General features: G+C 44.8%; 1 protein-coding gene across 18 annotated transcripts in view; it reads left to right on the forward strand.

Annotated features, from left to right (window-relative positions):
• LOC105030698 (muscleblind-like protein 2a) overlaps positions 1-20,843 on the forward strand; it is a 60,821-nt gene that overhangs the window by 23,663 nt on the left and 16,315 nt on the right. The gene's annotated exons all lie outside the window — the stretch shown is intronic.

Consider the following 20,843-nt stretch of genomic DNA (forward strand, 5'->3'; position numbering starts at 1 on the left):
AGGGGAGAGCAGGCTCCAATTCTCTTTAAGACTGTATCAGCACTAGTGCTTATAAACTTTGGAAACATACCCAGTGACAATGATGAACGACCCGTGAAAGTGGAGCAGGTGTCCTGCCTAACAATAGATGTATGTCACAGCGCTGTAGCTCTACTGATGTAAGTGTGCACTGCTGCAGTCCATTGTTTTGTTGGACATTAACCAGTGTTATGCTGTGTTTTCAAGGTCACACTTTTAATTAAAGGCAGGGGATCAAGTTCAACAGTAAATTGCTCTTTTCACATGGTACCAACACTGGAAACTCACATGGGTCTGCGTATTTCTCTTGTAGCAGTTCTCACAGCAGCAGACCCTATTAGGGTCAGTGTGCATTCTACACATATTTACGTTATGGTTCTCTCCAATTGGGCATATCTTGGCAGCTTTATGTAATTCAGAGGTAACACACCATCAAAAATGCTACTGTATTCATAGGCCCATCAGCTGTTTTCTTGGCAAACATCTTTGCTATTCGTTATGCCCTGGTGAATTACTGCTATAGTATGTAAGCGTAGCGGGCCCAGTTTGGAGTAATATTGGAACGGGCCAGAAGGTTGTCACTCAATTTCGCTCCAGTTGTGCTCTGAGTAGCACTCACTTCACATGGTCAGGACTGGCCTGGCTCTGCATGTGTTTATGGGATACTTTTGTTCTGCTTAGCTCATGGATTAAGCGATCATTGGGTTTGCTAAATACTTTCATAAAGAAACTCATGAAACACACCGGTGCAAAATGGAGGTGACTTTGAGATTAGGTGGTCTAACAGTATGCTTATAATTAGGCTCATGTTGGGGCTACCTTACAGTAGCCTACTGGCCTAATATTAGATTAGTTCAGGAGAGAAACGCTTTTCACAATTAATGTTCTGCTTGTAATGCCCCGGCTGTGTGGTGGGAGAAAAAGAGGCGCAAAGCTCACCTTAAACCAAGTGTGTCTACAGGTCCTGGTAGAGATACTAACACTGGTAATATCCATGATGTAACTCATAAATTACCATGTCTCAGCTGACTGTCAGAACATCGCCACTCAGTAGAGGCAGTACAATGAACCCAAACATCTTGACTTTTTGTGTAGTTTTTATTTAAAGGGGCCAACCCGCTGTGTAAGGACCTGATGCTCCTTCGACTGATGTTAAGCTGTGTTTTGCGTCACAACATTTGATTATGTCACTGAGTGTGAGAATCATTTCTAATAAACTTTCAGAAGTCTGCTGTGTAACCAGATGCTGAGATGTGAACATGGGATTTAGATGAGAAGAAGCTAACTGCAACTTCTTCACCCTCAAAGCAAGCTCAGAGTGTTCCTCTGATATTAATCTGGGGGAAGCCCTGTTCTGCTGACCTGTTCCTTCAAGGCATTTCATCCTGGCCCTTGGGACCCATTTACGAGATCCCCACCAGGCAAAAGTCAGTTTGATCTCTGTCCACCACACAGAATAATCTGGAATGTCAGATGCTCCTTGTGGCCTAGCTTTCTCTCGCTAGAAGATTTTTTGGAATGAACTTCATCCCATTACATCTGGAGCATCTCCCTGTCTGAATCATCCGGCACCATCCGCGATGACAAGGTTCACCAGGCAAGGGCTGGGAGGTCTGTAGCGCGTCACACAATGCGGGGAGATGTGAAGGGATCCATTGAAAGGCGTAACCTCGAAGGTGCCTAGAAGCGCAAGTCGAGACAAAGGGACGCGGTGCCCAGAACAGAACAGCCAGGCCTTTCAGCCTCCTCGCAGAGCCCCCAGAGGCCCCGCAGTCACCCGACCAAGAGCACCCGAGGTGGGGTGGGGTGGGGTGGGGGGGGGGTTTGGCCACAGAGAGGCCAGTGGGTTTGGCCACAGAGAGGCCAGTGGGTTTGGCCACAGAGAGGCCAGTCAGGTCACTTGCAGCCGAGAGGAAGGCTGGTGGGATTGAACTGCAGAAGCAGGGTGAGGAGCAGGCTTTGCATTCTCCCTCCCCGGTGGGCTTTGATTCTGAAGATAAATGGATTCTTTCACAGGCCGGTTTCGTTACAGTGGATAGTGAAAGCCTACGCACCACTTACACTTGTCTTCATTTTGCTGCCTTAAAAACTAAAAAGGGATTATTTCCAAGATATCTCATGCAAATCAACTGTAAAATGTTGTCAGAAATCTTCCAAATATAATGAAAAAATAATATTTGTGTCTTCACGGGACCCAGGGGTTAATACCTGATCACTCAGTTTTTGTGTGGAAGCAAGTCTTGCTGAAATATGAAGCTAGGTTTAGATTTTCTGATGACTACTGTAAGGTGGGTTTCCTTTTCACCTTCTAACCTGAGTAAAAACAGATGCTTCTTCCCTGAAAGCAAAGTTATGTCCACTATATAATTCCTGTGTTGACTGCTGCTGGGGCATGGGGAATCCAACTGCCGTTGTGAGGGCTAAAACATTTGCCATTTTTTGTTTTCTCTGTAGTGGTTAATTGTACTTACTTGGAGTGCTTGATATGTTTATGCCATTTAGCAGACACTTTCATCTGGAGGAAGTGCCTACGTTTTCATACTTATTTACTGCGCCTTTGTGTATTTGTCTTTGCTCTCATTAATGCTGCTTTGTGGATTGCTTGGCTCTTTTCAGGTACTTTTTCTTTTCTCGATGGACTGAAATTCTTTCACATATTCTGTGCATATATTCTATTTCCAGAAATCCAGTAAGTCATTGACATATTACATTTCTGCTGAAACATGAAACAACAGTTATCTTGCAAATTCAGCTGGCCATAGTGTAAAATGGGCAAAAGCGTGATTTTGATGTGCTTATCAGTGCACAAGCAACACCACCCCCACTCCAATCGATTAAAAATAATTTAAACGCAAAGTTATAGAGGTGGTCTTGAGTGGATCAGCAGTCTTAAGATGCCCACTGCTCTTTCAGCAAAAACTCTCTCTCTCAACCCCTACCTTCCTTTCCTGTAAAGCATAGGAAAATGCCTGACAAAATAAAAATATACAATACCTGTAAAAAGTCTAGACACACTGATTCATTCAAGAGTATTTATTTAGTTTCACTATTTTCCACATGTAGAATATTATTGAAGACCTGGAAATTATGAAATTGAACTTGTCATGTAGCACCCAAAAAAGTGTTAAATTGATCAAAACACATTTCATATTGTAGATACTTCAAAACAGCCACTGTTTGCCTCTGACATCTTTGCACGTTCATTACATATCTCCGAAAACGGTTTTACTGTGCATGAGCTTTAAGGTTTGGTTATTTCTAAATGAGGGGTATAGGTAACTGGATTGACAATATTAGTCTGGAGAAACATACTGGTCATTTAGATTTTTGCAATGGATGCGAGTGGATAGCCTGTTGCTGTCCTCAACCTGAAGTGTCGCCTCTCCTGTTCACAGCCATGGATTCACTTCTCTGGCCAGTGTCTGCATTTATTACTGTGGTGTGATATCAATCTCTTTAGAGAATCCGAAATAAGGAATCCCTTGCAATTGCAACTGTGCTGAACCCGGATCTGTCCATGTGATCCTATTGATTGTGATTTTAAAAGGCAGAACAGGTCTTGAATTATTCCTCTCACCTTCATGTCTGTCATCTGCACCATCCATGCTACAAGCCTGAGTGAGCGTTTACAACCAACTTGTTGGCTTCCGCAGCCTATCGGGTTTCACAGTCGGGGGTTATCCGACAGGAGCGGTGAGCGAGAGCAACACTAGTAATTGTTGTTATTTACACGTGTTGTCTTTTCCTCAGCCACACAGGACATGGTCCCAGGTGTAACCCTATTCTCTTTGAGCTAAAGTAGTGCACTATAAGGGGAATAGGGAATATTGGGGACATAATGTGCCCTCATCTTAATCCTTGTGAAGTGAAAACGGTAGTGTCTGTAACCAAAGAGGGCAGGTAAGCTTGAGACTGCTCTGGCTGAGAGCCCACAAAATCAGAGAGTTTACAGTCAGTGTGGAAGATTTGTGGTGGATTCAAAGCAATTATCGAAGCACTTTGTTAGGATTTAGAAACAAAAAAAATCCCTTGTCCTCTGTGCAGCAGCAGACCAGGTCTGGGCAACGAAACAGGATAGAACTTCACACGCTTCGTATCTCATTTTAGGACTGAATTTGTCTTCTAATGAATGCTACGTTTGCATTCGATGAAGAATGCAGAGCTTTCTCTTTGGCTGTACTTTTCACCGTGATGTGAATTCTTGAACGTCATACTGTACGCTTACTCTCATTTGAAAGAGATAGCGGCTTGGGGGATGGGGGGGCATGCATTCCTCAGGGTAATCCCCTAAACTGGGCCACTCCCTTGCCAAAGCAGAACCGTATGGAGGGTTGCAGCTAGCTATGCCCCTGGGGTCATTCATTTGCGCCACTTGTTCTTTCTGATGGTAGGGCCTGCATCCATTGACGATCTTTGCAGGCAGGAGCCTGCCTCATTCCTAAACAATGACCTCCACCTCAAAACACGGCAGATTTCATTTTGTCATCATGACTTAAGTCTTTCTGCTGCCCAGGGGAGAACAGCCGTCTCATAACTCCATAAGTACAGACAGTTTGTTGGATGGGGCGAAGTCATCCCTGACGGTTGCTGCAGCTTACAGTGTTCCCCTTCTAAATGGGCCACTGCTCTGACCCATATGCATGTGCGGGCCTGTTCATCTCCGCAGTGCTGGACCAGTGACAGTCTCTCTGGGCTGGGCTAGGAACCGCAGCCCCTGAGTGGTCTTTTCAGACCCAGATTGGCCTGTGAGACATATTCCGCTTCCCGAGGCCACTGACGCATTGACTGCTCTAATTTGTTATTGCGAACTAAAGGGTAGCCATTTCGTATTGATCCCCCCCCCACGTTTTAATGCACAGATCCAGCATATAGGGTGTTTAGGCCTGATATTGATATAGCGGTTAATGAGAGACCGAGGGCAGAACAACATGGTGAGGTCCCCCTAGTTCTCCCACACTGCCTCTGTATCATTCTCTTGCCCTTTTTTCTTTCTCACTTTCTCTCACGCTCTCATATGTAGCAATTCTGCACCCCTGGTAGTGTAAAGAGAGATTTTCTGACGTTTGTTTTTTTGTCTCCTAAGAATAATTTGTACTTTGGCAGAATACGTAACTCCACATTATCCACAGAATGTGTTAGTTGCTGTATCAGTCTACTGCGGCCTATGCCGTTTCATGTGTTTAGGCAGGCACTGCAGCAGAGGAGAAGGTGATCAGAGCAGGGCGTGGCAGGCAGACTGGAATAGTGATGGCAGGGTTGCCTAGTGGTTATTGGACCAGTAACTTTAGTGCCACTGGATTCAATCCCCAAGCAAGTTGAAATCTATCATTCTGTCCTGAAGCAAGGCAGTTAGTCTGAGTTGCAGCCAGGTCGTTAGGGTTGGTAAGAATGTCATACTCAGTCACACTAAGTAAAATAACATGAAAAGGAAATTCACCAAGTCTTGGGCTTCATACCAAGGGACAAACTGTTAGTTCTAAATTACTCAAAATGTTGTGTAGAGTTTTATAGATTATTTATTTTTCACTCCATGTTAAATCGCTTAAAATGTCCCGACTTTGATGTCACGCTTTTTTATTGTGTTTTTATGATACAACAGCTTCTAGGCTACAGAAAAATCACATTCATATATGTAATAAGGAGACTCAAAGGGATATACTATATAGAAGTGGACAGAGTTTTTTTTTGTCCCTTCTGCCATAGACGAAACCAGACATCCCGTCTGCCCGTGAGCCGGCTGTTGGGTGAGACTAATCTAGATTGTGTTCATTCGCTTTTGTTGTTTAGCAGATTTTTCTCCAGTGGGAAACTGAATTATTAGCCTCAACTGTTTTGAGCATAATTGAATTCACCCTAGAAGGCCTTATGGTTTTCTGTCGCTCTGCCTTCTCCCATCAGTGCCCTTCAGAATGTGTCCTGATTGATCACATGCAGTACAAGACAGATAAACCATTAGATTTGTTTGTATAATTTATTTTTTAAATTCAGTTAATGAAAGTTTTCTAAGGCAGAATTGTTATGGGCTAAATCAACTGTGGGGTACTTTTATTAGACTAACAGCCCCACCTCTCATCATTGAATGTAGATGGGGAAACAGAAAACACTTCCACTAATAGACTGTCTTACAGTATGTCCCTCAGATATGGTCTAATGTCCATATCAAAGCATTACATGTTACAGCGATCACATACAGTCACACTAACCCATTGAACGATATGCAGATATTCTGAATTAGAAAATCTACCAAACTCTAATTATAATTCAACATTTTCTTCTTTGAGGAATTGTTACCAGAGGTACAATACAGAAGTTATTTTCGAAAGGTTGATTGAAGTAATTTTCTTTGTTTATGCATTCAATTTAACTTGAAATTGAACTACTGCCGTGAAGTGGCAGTATTACAAATGATGTGAAATAAATACATGCTTTCCAGTAAATCACTAAGAGCAAGGCACACTGAAGAAAGACCATAACATAACTGTTAGTCCACTCTCTCTAGGTGCTGCTGTGTTTTCGTCATTGTGTGTTGGGAGGGGCAGGCTAGACTCCATGTTGTTCAAATCTGGGAGACGGGCAGCCACAGCTGTCTTCAGAGAAGACAGAGTCACTTTTATATGCCATGGATCTCCTTTAATGTGCTGGGGGGGGGGCGAGGATCTGAGGCGCAACCATCACCCAACTAATTAGACTGGTAACCTTTAGGGCCACACTTCAAGATCTGGGCTGGGGGGAGTTGTGACTCAAGCATAACGCTTTGCTAAACTGGATTCCCTGACGGTTGTGCCTTTCAATTGGCTCCCTATATTCTTTATAGTGCAGTAATGGCGTAGGGTGCTGGTCAAAGGTAGGGTCCTGTTTTCAGTATAGGGTGCATTTGGAACGCAGTCTGTGATTGATAAGGTATGTCACTTTCATGTCACATGAGTCCCTGCCATTGGCCTAGGGTTACCTACCCTTGAATGCATACCGGTGGTCTTTGGTTTGAAACAGTACCTGCCCTGGCGTACATACTGGTGGTCTTTGGTTTGAAACAGTACCTACCTTTGCGTACATACTGGTGGTCTTTGGTTTGAAACAGTACCTACCCTGGCGTACATACTGGTGGTCTTTGGTTTGAAACAGTACCTACCCTGGCGTACATACTGGTGGTCTTTGGTTTGAAACAGTACCTACCCTGGCGTACATACTGGTGGTCTTTGGTTTGAAACAGTACCTACCCTGGCGTACATACTGGTGGTCTTTGGTTTGAAACAGTACCTACCCTGGCGTACATACTGGTGGTCTTTGGTTTGAATGCAGGCATTACTTCGGCCCATTGACTCTGCCCTCCTCCTATCGTCTCTATCTTTATAATGAAAAGTACCGCACTTCATCTGCGCTAGGGGTGCAATTTTTGTCAACTGTCTTGATAGGCAACCTTTCGGTTAACCGGTCAGATGATGTAACAGATCTTTTTTGATAATCATATCTGGTAATCATATGTTCAATAACAGAATTAATCCTGTCTGGCTTTGTGTTAGGGCAGGAGACAAGCCATGCTGATTGTCACAGAGTGACCTGCAGCCAAACTAAACTGAAAGGACATGTGATATGAGTGCTGCAATACCATCTTTGAGGTTTTCCTGGGAGACTAGTATGTATTTGTCCCAAATGCACCCTATTCTTTATTTAGTGTACTTTTTGATCAGGGAGGAGCCCTGCCGTTTTGAACACAGAGCAGAACTGTCCCGACCGACTGCCTGATATGATACAGACATGGTAGAGACCTAAGTAGATTACTTATCACTAGTCCAGGGAATGACTTTGCATAGTAAAGATAATTATTTGTTCTTTCACTCTCTAGGAATGTGTGTGAGGGCATTGTGTTTAGGTGGCCATCTTGGAGTAAAGAGCCTTCTGTTTTTGAAGTGAAACAGTTTTTTGTATTAGACAGGTGTTTTACCTTTCAATAATTCAAAGGTTTAGTAACGCTGCTTTAAAGCAAACCTTGTCTGTATTTTCAAACAATTGAAATGCACTACCTAACCTCCATGCAGTGCAAGTGCATGCTGTGTAGATATGAGCTATATGATTTTCAATTTAAGCTGGCCAGGGGTGTAATCACCCAGAACCAAAGGATCCGGAACATTGTTAAACCTATTCCCACATTTATCATTACCACAAAATGCTTTTTTTAACGTTTTGCAGTAATGAATAACCTTGAGCTTTCTGTTATCGGGGTTGGGCACTCATAATTTGAGTCTGCAGTGCTCCAGAGATGTTTGAACAAAGCGGTGGTCCCAAAACGCACTGTCACAAGTATAGCACCTACATGTCAAAAGCTAGTGAATGCATTGTTACCAGAGAAGCCCAAAAACATTGACCGTATGCCGAGAATCCTTCCGATCGCTGAACATGTAAACCGTTGTGCCACAGTAGCCAATTATCCTTTCACATTCCGTTCATCTGTCAAAGTTGTCCGTGCGCCGCCAGGCATTTCAGTCTCTGGGAAATCATCAATGAATACAGATGCCGGATTGATTACAATTCCAAATGCACAAAGGGTGCCTAATGGTTTTGACCGTGGAAAGAAAAGCACCCTGTGATTATGACGTGGCCAAGTACAAAAGGCTAGGTTAGACCTGCCATTATTACAGTCATTTGGTTTGACCCGACAATAAGCCTTTCTCGTTCGGCGCCGGGGTTTTCCACCCCAACCCCCCCAACGGGCAGCTTTGACGGACGTGCCCTGGTGTGCCACTTCCCCCGGCGGGGTTGGGTTCATGACCAACCAAGCGGAAGTAGGAAGGCACTGGGCTGCGTGAACTGTCCTATTTAAAACACTGTCTGTCAGCACACCGCTGGGGTGCATGTGCGCCGTGCTCCACCACCACTACCCCGGTCCTCTCCTGGTTGTTTTGTTGCGTGACAGAGGGGCCTAGCCGAGGGCAGGCTGAAGCCCCTGCTGGGGGTGGTGGGGGGGGGCACGCAGAGTTCAGGGATGTAAGTGAGATGGGCCATTTCACTCCCAAGCAGATGCCTGCACCACTGACCCACAGCGACAGGTGGGGGACACTAATGGGCAGCGCACCCAGGGTCAGGGCCCACACGCCGACCGCCTCCCGAACGCCACACTGTTCCATTTATAGAGACCTACATTTGGCCAGACCCCTTTGTGCTCTTTGTTTACTCTAGTGCCCTTTATCAGGAATAAGGTGTTGTATATTCATATTTGGGCATGTGAGGGAGGGGCGTACTTTCCCACTGTCCCCGCACTGATAATACCATGCATGGAGGGGAGTGGATAATACTGTTACAGACCTTTGAAAAGCCGCGGGGGGGTTTACTCTGGGTGGGGGGCAGCAGTAGGAGTGTGAGGGCATGTGGTCTTCCGGAGACGCAGGGATTCAAAGCTCTTATCTGTCCATTTGTGATCATATCAAAGAGACTGATGCAGTTCAGCCCCGAGATGTTTTTGGAAACCCTTCGATGACACCTAATGTCTGCATCTGTGGTCGGACAGGTTTTATAATTAATAGAAACACGAACTCTCTCTTCCTCCACACATTCGTTCTCTTATGTGCTTCTACAGAGGGCGCAGTGAACTTCTAGCTCCCCCTCTTTTCCCAATACAGGAATGTTGTGTACGTTGTGTACGTTGTGTGGGGCTTCATTTGAGCAGCTTGTGCGAGTCAAAAGGATTGGGTCCTAATTCAGTCCAGTAACTTAAGAGGCTGTCTTGGGCTTCTGTTTAGAGCTAGCAGCCCACATCAGCGGAGAGACGAGGGTACCTGCCTGAAGCAATCTAGCTCTGGGTCTAGTTCTTTAGCTCATGCAACATTTTCTTTTTTACGGTTTTGGAATTTATAACTCCTTGTCCCTGATTACTTCTGGTGTCGAATGACCATGACCCCATAGAAGAGCAGCCACTGGTTCTCTCACCTTCAGATCAGCGTAGGGAAAATCATTGGGGGCAATGCTGTGCCAACCCAAAAACAACCTTTATATGCTAGTGCGAAGTTCCCCCTCACTGAGTTGCAAGGTTGTTGGTTTGATCCCCAAAAGGATCAAATTACATGCTTTTTATTCGCATTTATTTTACTCCTAGAAAAAATAAACAACATTGAGACAATTTATTTTGCCTGGGAGACAAGGCCAAGATGTCAGCAGCAATCAATACAACATTACACCATACAATACAATCAAAAATGAACAACAGCTTGATGTAACCTGCTGGAAACATCTATACTCCTTGAACCAAGTCATGTATCAGAGTTTTAAACTCTTTGATGGGCACTAATAACATCTGTGTATTAATAGATTTCAGGCTATTCCATGACTCAGTGATGCACAGTGGGTGAGGGAGGACATACCTTACTTAGTTAAAGCCCCGGGGACTTACGTATCAAACACCTATGTGTCTGCTCACTGCCTGTACTGAAGGGGAGCAGGCCTCAGAGATAGATAGGGAGTTTACCTATAGTCATGTGAGAAATATTTTCTTTGTGAAGTATGGATACATACCCTTTACTTTAACGCTTTTAACCGATTGAGGTAACCATTATTTAACAAATGACACACAGAATATAGCTTGCATTCATATATTCATCAAAAATCCACAGAATAGCTTTTTAATAGTGCAGAAAATGAGTGCACCCTTAGTTTCAAAAGCTGGTGTTGCCTTCTTTGGCTGAAATAACTTAATGTAGCTGTTTCTTGTAACTGTCTATAGCATTGACTGTGTGGAATTTTTGCCCGCTTTTCTTTACAGTGCTGGTTCAGCTGTCATGTTTAAGTTATTTTTTTTTGCATGCATGGGCTGCTTCAATCCTCTCATAAGTTCACAAAATGTTGATAGGAACTTGTGAGAGAACTCAACTATTCCATAACCCTCCATTTCTTGTTTTTGAGCCGTGCTGTTGTAGCTTTGCTTGTGTATTTTGGATCTTTGTCCTGTAGCAAGATCCATGTTCAATTCTGCTTTGACAGATGGCCTCACATTATCCTTAGTAATTCTCTGGTACAATATGGAACTGAGGGTTGACTCAGAGATGACAAGTTGGCCAGGCCCTGGTTCAACAAAGCAATGCCACAGCCTCCATGTTTTACAGTTTGTATGAGGTTCTGATGTTCAAAGGTATTGTCTTGTTTTTGCCAAACTTGGCATCTGGGATTGTAGCCAAACAACTCCACCTTTGACTCATCTGTCCAGAGCACGTTGTTCCAGTAGTTTTTACTTTACCCAGGTGTTATCTGGAGCACGTCAGTCATGTCTAGATTTTTTCCTTCCTGACCCACCATCCAGGCCATGTGTGCGCTGTCTCTCTGACAGTTGACTCACACACTTCATTGATTGTGGCATGAGGCCTGTAGATTCCTTGATGTTACCCTGGGGCTATTAGAGACTTATGTGAACATCTGTTGATCAGCTCTTGCCCTGAATTTGGTGGGATGACCTATGCTATGTACATTTCCATGGGCCTGGATATTTCTCCATTTATAGATGATTTGTCGGATAGTGGAATGATGTACTACCTATTGCTTGGAAATGGCTTAATAACCACTACCAGACTCATTGGCATCAATAGTCTTCTGATAGTCTCCTCTGAAGGTTATGGGACTTCTGATGTTTGCATGATGTGTTACTGTACTCTTCTAAAATATATGTCTGGACCAATAACTTGCACTTGTTTTGTAAATCCCCTTCCTGCACTAATTTTGACTTCAGCTGGAAAATAGGTTCCATTTCCACGCATTTGGATGATTTGTGTTAGGAATTGTTCAAAAGTTCCACTTTGTAGTCCGAGAAGGGATTTCAGTAATACGGCATTCTCCTTTGAATTGTGAAAGAATAAAGAAGGCCTAAGATCATGACTTCAAAACTATACTTTTGGACACTGGACACGCTAACAAAGGCATTAGGGATTTTCTGGTCCACTACGTTTGTCTACAGCTCTATGGGTCGCCTCAAGTAGTGTGTTAAATAGGGAATACTGTGCAATCTGGGACACGATTCCTGCTCCACCATTTGCTGAGTGTATTGGAAAGGGACTTTGATGAATAGGTCTGCTCTCCCTTCACCTCATCTCCCCATCTCTCCCTCTGCCCTCCCACCCCCTCCATCTCATTATCCTCCTTGATCTGGGCTATGGATTTACATCACTCTGAAACACTTGCCTGCCGACGCCAGACACACAATCAATGGATTCCTCCGAGGATTGTTTTTTTTGTTTTTTGGGGGGGGGAGAAAAGAAGATGTAGCATTTTACATATGCAAATGGGAATTTGCTTTTACTGTACGTGGGTCTGTGTTCAGGCTTGGGTGTATGGTGCCCTGTGCACATCGAGGGGAAAACAAAATGCTACTGTTCAGCACGTGCTTGTAGTCAAACCATAGAAAGGAAAAAAAAATCTGTGAGGCAGGATTCTTGTAAATGAATTGCACTCACGAAAGATTAAATAAGTGTCCATCCAAATAGTGTTGTTTTTTTTTTTTTTAAACACTTTGAGCATGAACAGCTGCTCCTACTTGACAGGCGTTAGACTGCTTTAAAATGCAGTTTTCTTCTAATTGCTGATTGATGTCGGCCAGTAAGAGTCTGAAATGCACTCGGCGGTCATGATGATTAGCTGGAATTGTAAGAATTATTGCCTCAGTCCTTTACCTCTGACTGTCAACGCTTATGAGTATGGTGCGTCTGTCTCTCTGTGTGTGTGTGTGTGTGTGTGTGTGTGTGTGCGTGCACGTGTCTCTAGATTAGAGCGGCTCAACAGGGTGGGTTTCATGTCTCAGCAGGTCACAGATGATCAGATTAACTGGAGGAGGGCAGGTCTCACTGGATTACCAGCCTGGCCTACTGGGCTTCTGGATAGGGCTTGGAGGCACCCTCAGTAAATCTCTCTCACACACACACACACACACACACACACACACACACACACACACACACCCTATCTCAATGTTTACAGGCTAGCCGAATGCCCTTTTTAAAGGCTTCCCTCCGCTTGTTCTCCCGTCTCTGGACACATTGACACATTGTCTGTCCTCCAACCAGGACAGAGGTGCAACTCGCATTCTCTCTCCAAGAGTCTGAGCGTGTCTGTATCGGTTTACTCGGTGAAGAGCCGTACTGCTGTTTTCTCAAGCGTTTTTTTTTTTCCTTTCCCAGAAACTGCGCGGGTGCTTAACGTTCCGAGGCAGGCAGCACCTCGCTTTGAATACGCTCCCCTTGATGTTACTTGCAGTCTACGAATTGGAGCGAGTTGGTGTTCTCAGTCGGATGCACTCGCAACACTGCCTGCCACACTTTTATAGAACGCCCTCTACCCAGATGGAGATATGTGTGAAAAGTGTGTGCGTGTGTGGGCCCAAGGGAGAAGGACCCCTGTTGTGCTGAGAGAGTGTGAGTGTGAGATTTTGTCTGAGAGAACAGGAGGGGGGAATTCTCACCCTGTCTCGCTGTCTCTCTCGCTTTCTCTCACTATGCCTGTGAATTGGAAAGCGAGGCTGAACAGTAGCTCTGTCACTATCATGTGGTAATCCAAGGCGTGTCCGTGTCAGGACTGCTCTCCTGTTTCTAGGATTATGGCCGTTTAAACAAAAGCATACCTAATTACTGCCCAGATGACTGTAAAGTCTAGAAGGCAGCGCATGTGTGTGTGTGTGGGTGTGTGTGTGTGTGTGTGTGTGTGTGTAAAAGCTCAAATTCAGTTTATCATTTCCCATCTTTGTTTTAAGGGTTCCTTCCATTTTGTGTCACTTGCGAGACATTCAAAACTTGACGGGGTCTGTTACGTATCTAGAACAAATCTGGCCTACTTCATACAATTTCTGGAGAATAATGAACCTTTTACGTTGAAAAAGAAATGCTGTAGTCCAAGTTCTCAATTGTCCAGGTTAAAAGGCGCAGGATGTGATTTCAGTACAGCGTTTCCATTAGCGCTCCTTTCCTTTCAGGAGGCCTGTGTGCACCGAGTTGAACGCCTCAACTGCAGATCCTCAGAGGTGCCCGGTAATGCCCACCCATGTCACTGCGCCTTACACACGTATTCATGGCTGAAGCGATCCTGTTAGAGTGGGCCTGAGTGGAACAGGGCGCCGGGAAAGGACACAAGGATGAAGGGACCTCCTGTCTGTGTGCATCCAGCTCCTTCAGCATTCTCCCGGAGCTGGGTCAGGACCTGCTTTTTACCGGCCTCCGCGTGTTTTCCGCGAGCGCCCATCCTGTTTGGGCTCTCGTTGCATAGAGTTTTCACTGAAGAGGTCTCAACTGACCGGGAATATGGCCCGCACACTTGCAGCCCGTAACGCCCGGGTTGCAGGGGCCTGAGTCGAAGGGGCGAGATCTAGTCCGAGAAAGACAAAGGCAGAAGCTGAGACAAGAGGGAAGGGACAAAAGACAGAGAACAAGTAAAGAGAGGGGGACTGAGAAATGAGCAAGAGACCTGAAGCGGTAGACTGAATAAAAGAGTGAGTAAGGGAGTGACTGGGGGAGTAAAAGGACTGAGAATAGGCCACCCTTCCAGGTCAGTGGAAATCCTGACGCTCCTCTGATATGGGTGTAAGGGGATTACGGATATCGGCTGGCTTCGTTCTGCTTACAGTGGGTGGCAGTCTCACCGCCTCAGAGCATCTTTGGAGGTTCAGCCATTTCAGCTGTGGTGGAGGACTCTCAAAATGCAAAGGCGTAAATAAATAACTTAATGCATTAACTAACATACTGAGAGAGGCCTCGCTAGCTGCGTTAGGCCATCAATTCTTTATTATTCAGTCTGTGACTCTTCTTCCTTATAGACATGGCATTTAAGTGCAATCGGCTGTCCGTCACTCATCTACGAGCGGCCATCGATTCTGGGTGCCTGGATGTGTGAGGTCTAAATGGGACTTGGAGATGTGCGAACCCTATACAGCGCCGCTCGTGAGGGGGAATGAGTGGCTCGCTCATTCCCAAACCTTGTCACTCCCTTCAAGCAAAATTATACGAAGGCAAGGGTTTAAACAACGGTACAGTAGGAGCATGGTAGGCTCTTGATAACGAAAAGGCCCAGCCTTAGTTTGACTTTCCAGCGCCTCTTTAGGCTGGAGTGGTGGCGAACCTCTGTCTCGGCCGAAGCAGAATAGAGACCCATTGAATAGGAAATGCAAATGGTTGGTTAGTGGAGGCTGCGCCTGGAGCACCATTCTGCTTACCCTGGTACAGCGCCCCTCTGTGCCATGCCACCCACAGACACGCTCGATTCAGCGCACAGTGGATTGAAAAGGCGGATGGTCGGAGTACATTTTTTTCGGACCGGGAGGGGCATGGAGGTGGCCACGCGGGCAAACTAACTGTCGGTCATAGTGTTGTGAATATTCATTGGCTGCAGTGCATTTCTGTTGCTGGCTTCAATCATGTAACAAAAAGCACTATAGTGGTCTCGTTCAGCCCAAACTCACAGCAGCCTGAGGGATAAGATGAACTGGCCTTGGTTAATTTTGGGGTTCTTGAGGGAACCCCCTGATTTCTTGGGGGTTAAAGACTTTGCAAGGGCAATTAATAGGTTTAATGAGTGGGCCTCCGATGGGACAGGCCTAAATGGGTTAAGTATTTATTAAATTAAACACGTTAATCTCCAACCCCCCTGGGATTAATGTAATGTAGAACATATTACGAATGCTGTGTACTTTCTGCGTACTTGGGTGGAAACCCCTTTTATTCATGTGGGGCTACCTCAACCTAGGCAAAAAAAGCATGCTATGCTCTTACATGATCAACGATACTCAACATGGATGACTCAACAAGAAGGCCTGCTAGACATGTGGTCAGCATGTGTTGTACTGTTTCACATTTTAGTCATTTAATACATGCACAACCTCAATCAATCAATCAATCAAAATTTATTTATAAAGCGCTTTTTACAACAGCAGTTGTCACAAAGTGCTTTACAGAGACACCCGGCCTTAAACCCCAAGGAGCAAACAACAGTAGTGTTGAATTTCAGTGGCTAGGAAAAACTCCCTAAGAAGGTCGAATTTTAGGAAGAAACCTAGAGAGGACCCAGGCTCAGAGGGGTGACCAGTCCTCTTCTGGCTGTGCCGGGTGAGATATTAAGAGTCCAATTGGAATAATAAATACATTTCTCTTGGCTAAATCCAGAGTATATTTGATTTTAGACTAGGTCAGAAGTATGACCAGGTGGACAAGGACAGGAACAGCAACGGTCCCCCCAAACCAGGTAATCCGCAGGTGTGGACCAGGACCTCATCTCCTTCTAAAATTTAAAATTGGAGGAAACTGAGAAAAGTTAGTAGTACATCCCTCATGTCCCCCAGCACAATAATATAGCAGCGTAACACCTTGGAAACTGAGACGGGGGGTTAACCTAAGAAATGACTTTGAATTCCTTGCTGTTCTGAATCTCATCCTTAGGACTGTCCGATATTAACAGTCCAGGTATAAGTTGTGCTGCTTGTCAGACTAGGGCTGGGGTTTATGGATGTGGTGCTGGCCTCTTTTCAAAGCCTGAATATGTAATTGTCACGTAAACCCTTATTAGGCCTATTAGTACGAGTTATCTTGATGGTGTACACAGCTCCATTGACTTTATTTGTGCTGGATTGTTGAAACGGCTCCAGTTCCCCGATGGTGTCATTTGTTCAGAATAATACGGCATCTAAGGGGGCTTATTTAATAATGTGACCATGACTGCGCCAGCCGCTTGCCGTCTAAATCATAGTGCATCAGGTATCATTAGCCTTTTTCATAATCGCCTTCTCCGAGGCTACGCTCAGGCTAAATGAATTCCCACAACATCAGTGTGGGTGGCTCTTACCACAACCCCCACCACACACACACACACACACACGCCCTCCAGGACAAAACATGTGTCTCAAGTCGATGATGTCCTCTCACTCAGCGTTTCATCTGAGACGGGCAGCTTTTAGCGCTGTCATTGTTACATGAGGAATGATCTGCGGGCGTTGCAGCTCTGCAAGGGGAGCCAGGCAGAAGCTCTCTGCTAGTCTCCTCTTGTCTGCAGAGTCGGGGTGGAGCGACTCCCTCTGAACGGACCGGTCCCGCTTGCGTCATCTCACGTGTCTCTGCTGCAGAAGTGTTCCAGGCATCCATCACTGTTATTCACAGAGCCCCCCCCCTCGTGTTCATTAGTAGCGGACTGAAAAAGGAGCTTATGACTTCACGTAAAACAGCTCTGATGAACCAAGATGCCATGTTAAACTGTTTGACAGATGTAGCCACCCGGGACTATTTGTCCATGACCACTGGATATAACTGCGGTCTGGGCTTTGTCCGGAGCTGGTGGTGGGGAAACCTCCTGGCCTTTCCAGTCCGTGTGGTAGTGCCTGACAGTTGACCTCTGACAGTCGAATGCCCTTCCAGCCATCCTGGCAGTGGCAGGGAAGGCATCCAAAGCACGGCTTCGGCGGCGCTGCAAGCCCCCTTCCCCCGCCCGCCATCACTCTCCCTCTCTCAGCAGTCGCCATGGAGCCTCTGTCTGCCCACGGCGGCGTCAGCAAGAGAGGCTCTGATTGGTTTTGACACCTCTCTGGCTTTTGGCTGTGAGGCTCAGCGATAACCTTATTCTTTGGCTGGGGACGGAGCGAAGGGGAGGAGGCATATCGATGGCACCGTCACGCGCCAGCGGAGAAACTGAGCAGGAGGAAAATGTGCAGCGCTGGCACCCGGCCACGTACCAGCCGGAGAAGTGAACCGCGGGCCAGAGTGCACAGCCCTGCGGCACCCCGTGCGACTGGCAGCTCGGCGTCCCATGCCGAACTGAGAGACTTCTGTGCCTCTTCCATTAGGGCAACTGACCATCACATGATGTCTCTCATTTTCTTTTTACATCAGGCATATGCTTTAATCACGTAGAAACAAGTTAACTTTTGTAGTCACCTGATAAGGGGATGATCTGGCCTCAACAGTAACTGTCTGCTTTTGTCAATGCAACAAAGTATTCTTAGAGATTATCATTATGATGGGTTTAACTACTTTTAAACACATTCAGCAACAGGTGGTTATGTTGGGCTAAATGTTGTCATTGGGCATTTCTGGCAAACGCCAACTGGGTTTGTCTTCTTTTTCGAAGCTCAGCAACTTAAGTTTTTTGTTTTCTTGCAAAATGTATAGTATGTTTTCTTATTTTGGGCCTGGGGCCTTAGGGAAAACAAAAATGTCCAGTGTGTTAAAAATGCTAGTGCAGATTTTTGGTCCCAGTCTGCCTCTTACTGTGTATCCCTGCGTATGTATATGTGAATGTCCGGTCTCACTTTGATTTTCCCAGTGGTGCTTTTTTATGTCACAGTGGGAGTAAAAAAAACATCCAGTGCTTGTCATTATTTTAACTCATGGCCTACAACACTGGCTGAGCAGCATGATTACACGTTATTCGCTCTGCAGTCTCCCATGATCCAGTAACTTTTCCTTTATTAAAGCTTCCCTCGCATTCGTGACCCGGAACAATAAGCAGACATTGAGAAGGGGAAAACCCTAAAGCACGGTTCTGATTTCACGCGATGTCCAGCAAAATATGAATCCACTGAACAAGCGTCTCCGGTTTCCAAGCATCCTGAACATGTTGTAGCCATGGACACAGAATTGAATGTTCAACAGATTTCCTCAGCGTTGAAAGGCCAGCCCGAACATTTCAACGCTCCCTTGCTGATGTCAACGGTAATCATCAGGCTGGTCCTGCTGTTGGCAGGCCACAGCGTCACTGTGTTTGAAGGCAGGACTAGCTAGGCAGCCGGGGTGTTTGCTTGGTTTGTAAGTGGACTGGAAAGGGAGAATGTCCTATTTCAGCATAGACCCATGACTGGGGAGCTGGTGCTCAGCTAATTAGGTCACTGCACTCCCCTTGCTGCCTGTTGGTGTGAAGGTGAGAGGCATTTCAACACCGCAACCCCCCTCCCCCCCCCCGGAGGAGTCCCCTCTGTGTCCTCCCCTCCACCCCACCTCCTTCCTCTGTATCCACCCCTTATGTCCTCTCTTCCTTTTCACCTCTTCTCTCCACCTCCCCTTTCCTCCACACTCTCTCTCAAGCACTGCCAGGGAGAAATCCATATCAGATAATGGGCATGTTTACCATTAGCCTCTTGCTTGACGGTAATTGTCTCAGAATGCCAGCATTTTTGATATTGTGACCTCAGGTGCCACTTTGCATTTCTGTGGGTGAACACTGTGTCGGCTAGGCTCCTTAGATAGCAGCATGAGGTTCTGAGGTAAATTGTAGCGAAATTCCTTGAAAGATGTCATTCACCATGCGTTGAAGTAATCCATTTGTTAGCATTAAGGCACAGGGGGTGTAGTATATGGCAAATATATCTTGTCTAAGAGCTGTTGTTAGGTACGATGCATTTCTGAGAGACATATTGGCAATATACCTCAAACCCCCGAGAGATTATTGTTGTAAATTTCAATTTACAGCAGTTAAAAGTGATGTCATGTCATACCAGTGGTATATGTTCTCATACCATTGCTATCAGCTAATCATCCTTCAGGATTCAATCCACCCGGTTTAAAATTACCAATATATGTCCATTTAATATGGTACTCACATGATGTGAATACAATCATCTTTGCATGTCACTGGTAGAGACAGGCAGTCTATATTTCTGCTGTAGGTTGTGAACAATATCCAACAACGTTCAGCTGTTGTTATAAGGAATTGTCAGATGCAGCAATTGTTTTGGCCCCTTTTTAAAAAGTCCAGTTTCTAAGGGTGGGAACAGAGCTTTTGTCAGGCTGTTGTCTTTCCAAAGAGTAAACCTGGCTTTCCTGCATTGATGTTGTTGAGGCCAATGGCTCTATTGAACAAGGACAACCATATCTGTCTGTCACATGTGACTGATCAATAAATAGGGATCACATTACATCAACCATCAGTCTCGTTTAACCAATGACATAATTAATTGAACTTTCCCAACACAGTATTTCATAAATACTGCTATTGTGCATGAATATGAAACCCCTCCAATCACTTAGAATTATGTAAGAAGAAACGCAGCAAACCGTGCTTAACAGTGGATTTTCCCTTTAGTATGAATCCTAAAGTATTCAAATCAATTCACAGGGTGTATCCTTAATCTCTGACCTTTATGTAGGTCTTATGTATTTATTATTTACTAAATATTTAGCTATGTTTCAGTTGTGAAAAACCCCTTTGGGGCTTTTTAAATGTATGATTTAAGTTTTGATATCTTTTATACTTTTTGAACTATTTTAAACTTACAAACCAACACTTTTTAAACTTACATTGACTTAAATTAAAAAATATCAGTGGTATACTATCAGGGTCTCTATCTCTTGAATAGCTACAGAGACCGAACCAGCTACAGAGGGGGTTTCGCATATTTAGGCTATTCAGACTTAATAACTTGAAAATGATTATGTATGTATAAACTACAACAAGACACATTTTCATTGATTTACATAATTGACATTAATTAAACCTGTAAAATCTTTAGTCTATGCCAATTAAAAAGTGTGTTGACTATTCTAATTTACATTTTCCACATTTACATAATTAGTGTTAAAGGGATAGTTTTCATATTTTCAAATTCATATTTTGGTGACAGTCCCCTTACCCCATGATATCAATATTTCATTTTTGAATATCACAGTTATTGTCAATACCGGTATATTGCAACACCCCTACTCTGAATACTAGCAGGAAGAATATTTTTCGGTGTATACAGCCTTACATGTTCTAACCATAATACACAGATGATTGACCGAAGAGAAGATTGGACAGCAGTTAATGAACACGTTAATCCCCAATCCTTGCCCAGAATATTTAGAGGCAATGTGTACTTTGTGTATTATAAGTAGGGCCGCGTGATTTGGGTA

Source organism: Esox lucius, chromosome 22, assembly GCF_011004845.1.
Source record: "Esox lucius isolate fEsoLuc1 chromosome 22, fEsoLuc1.pri, whole genome shotgun sequence".
NCBI classification, from domain to species: Eukaryota; Metazoa; Chordata; class Actinopteri; order Esociformes; family Esocidae; genus Esox; species Esox lucius.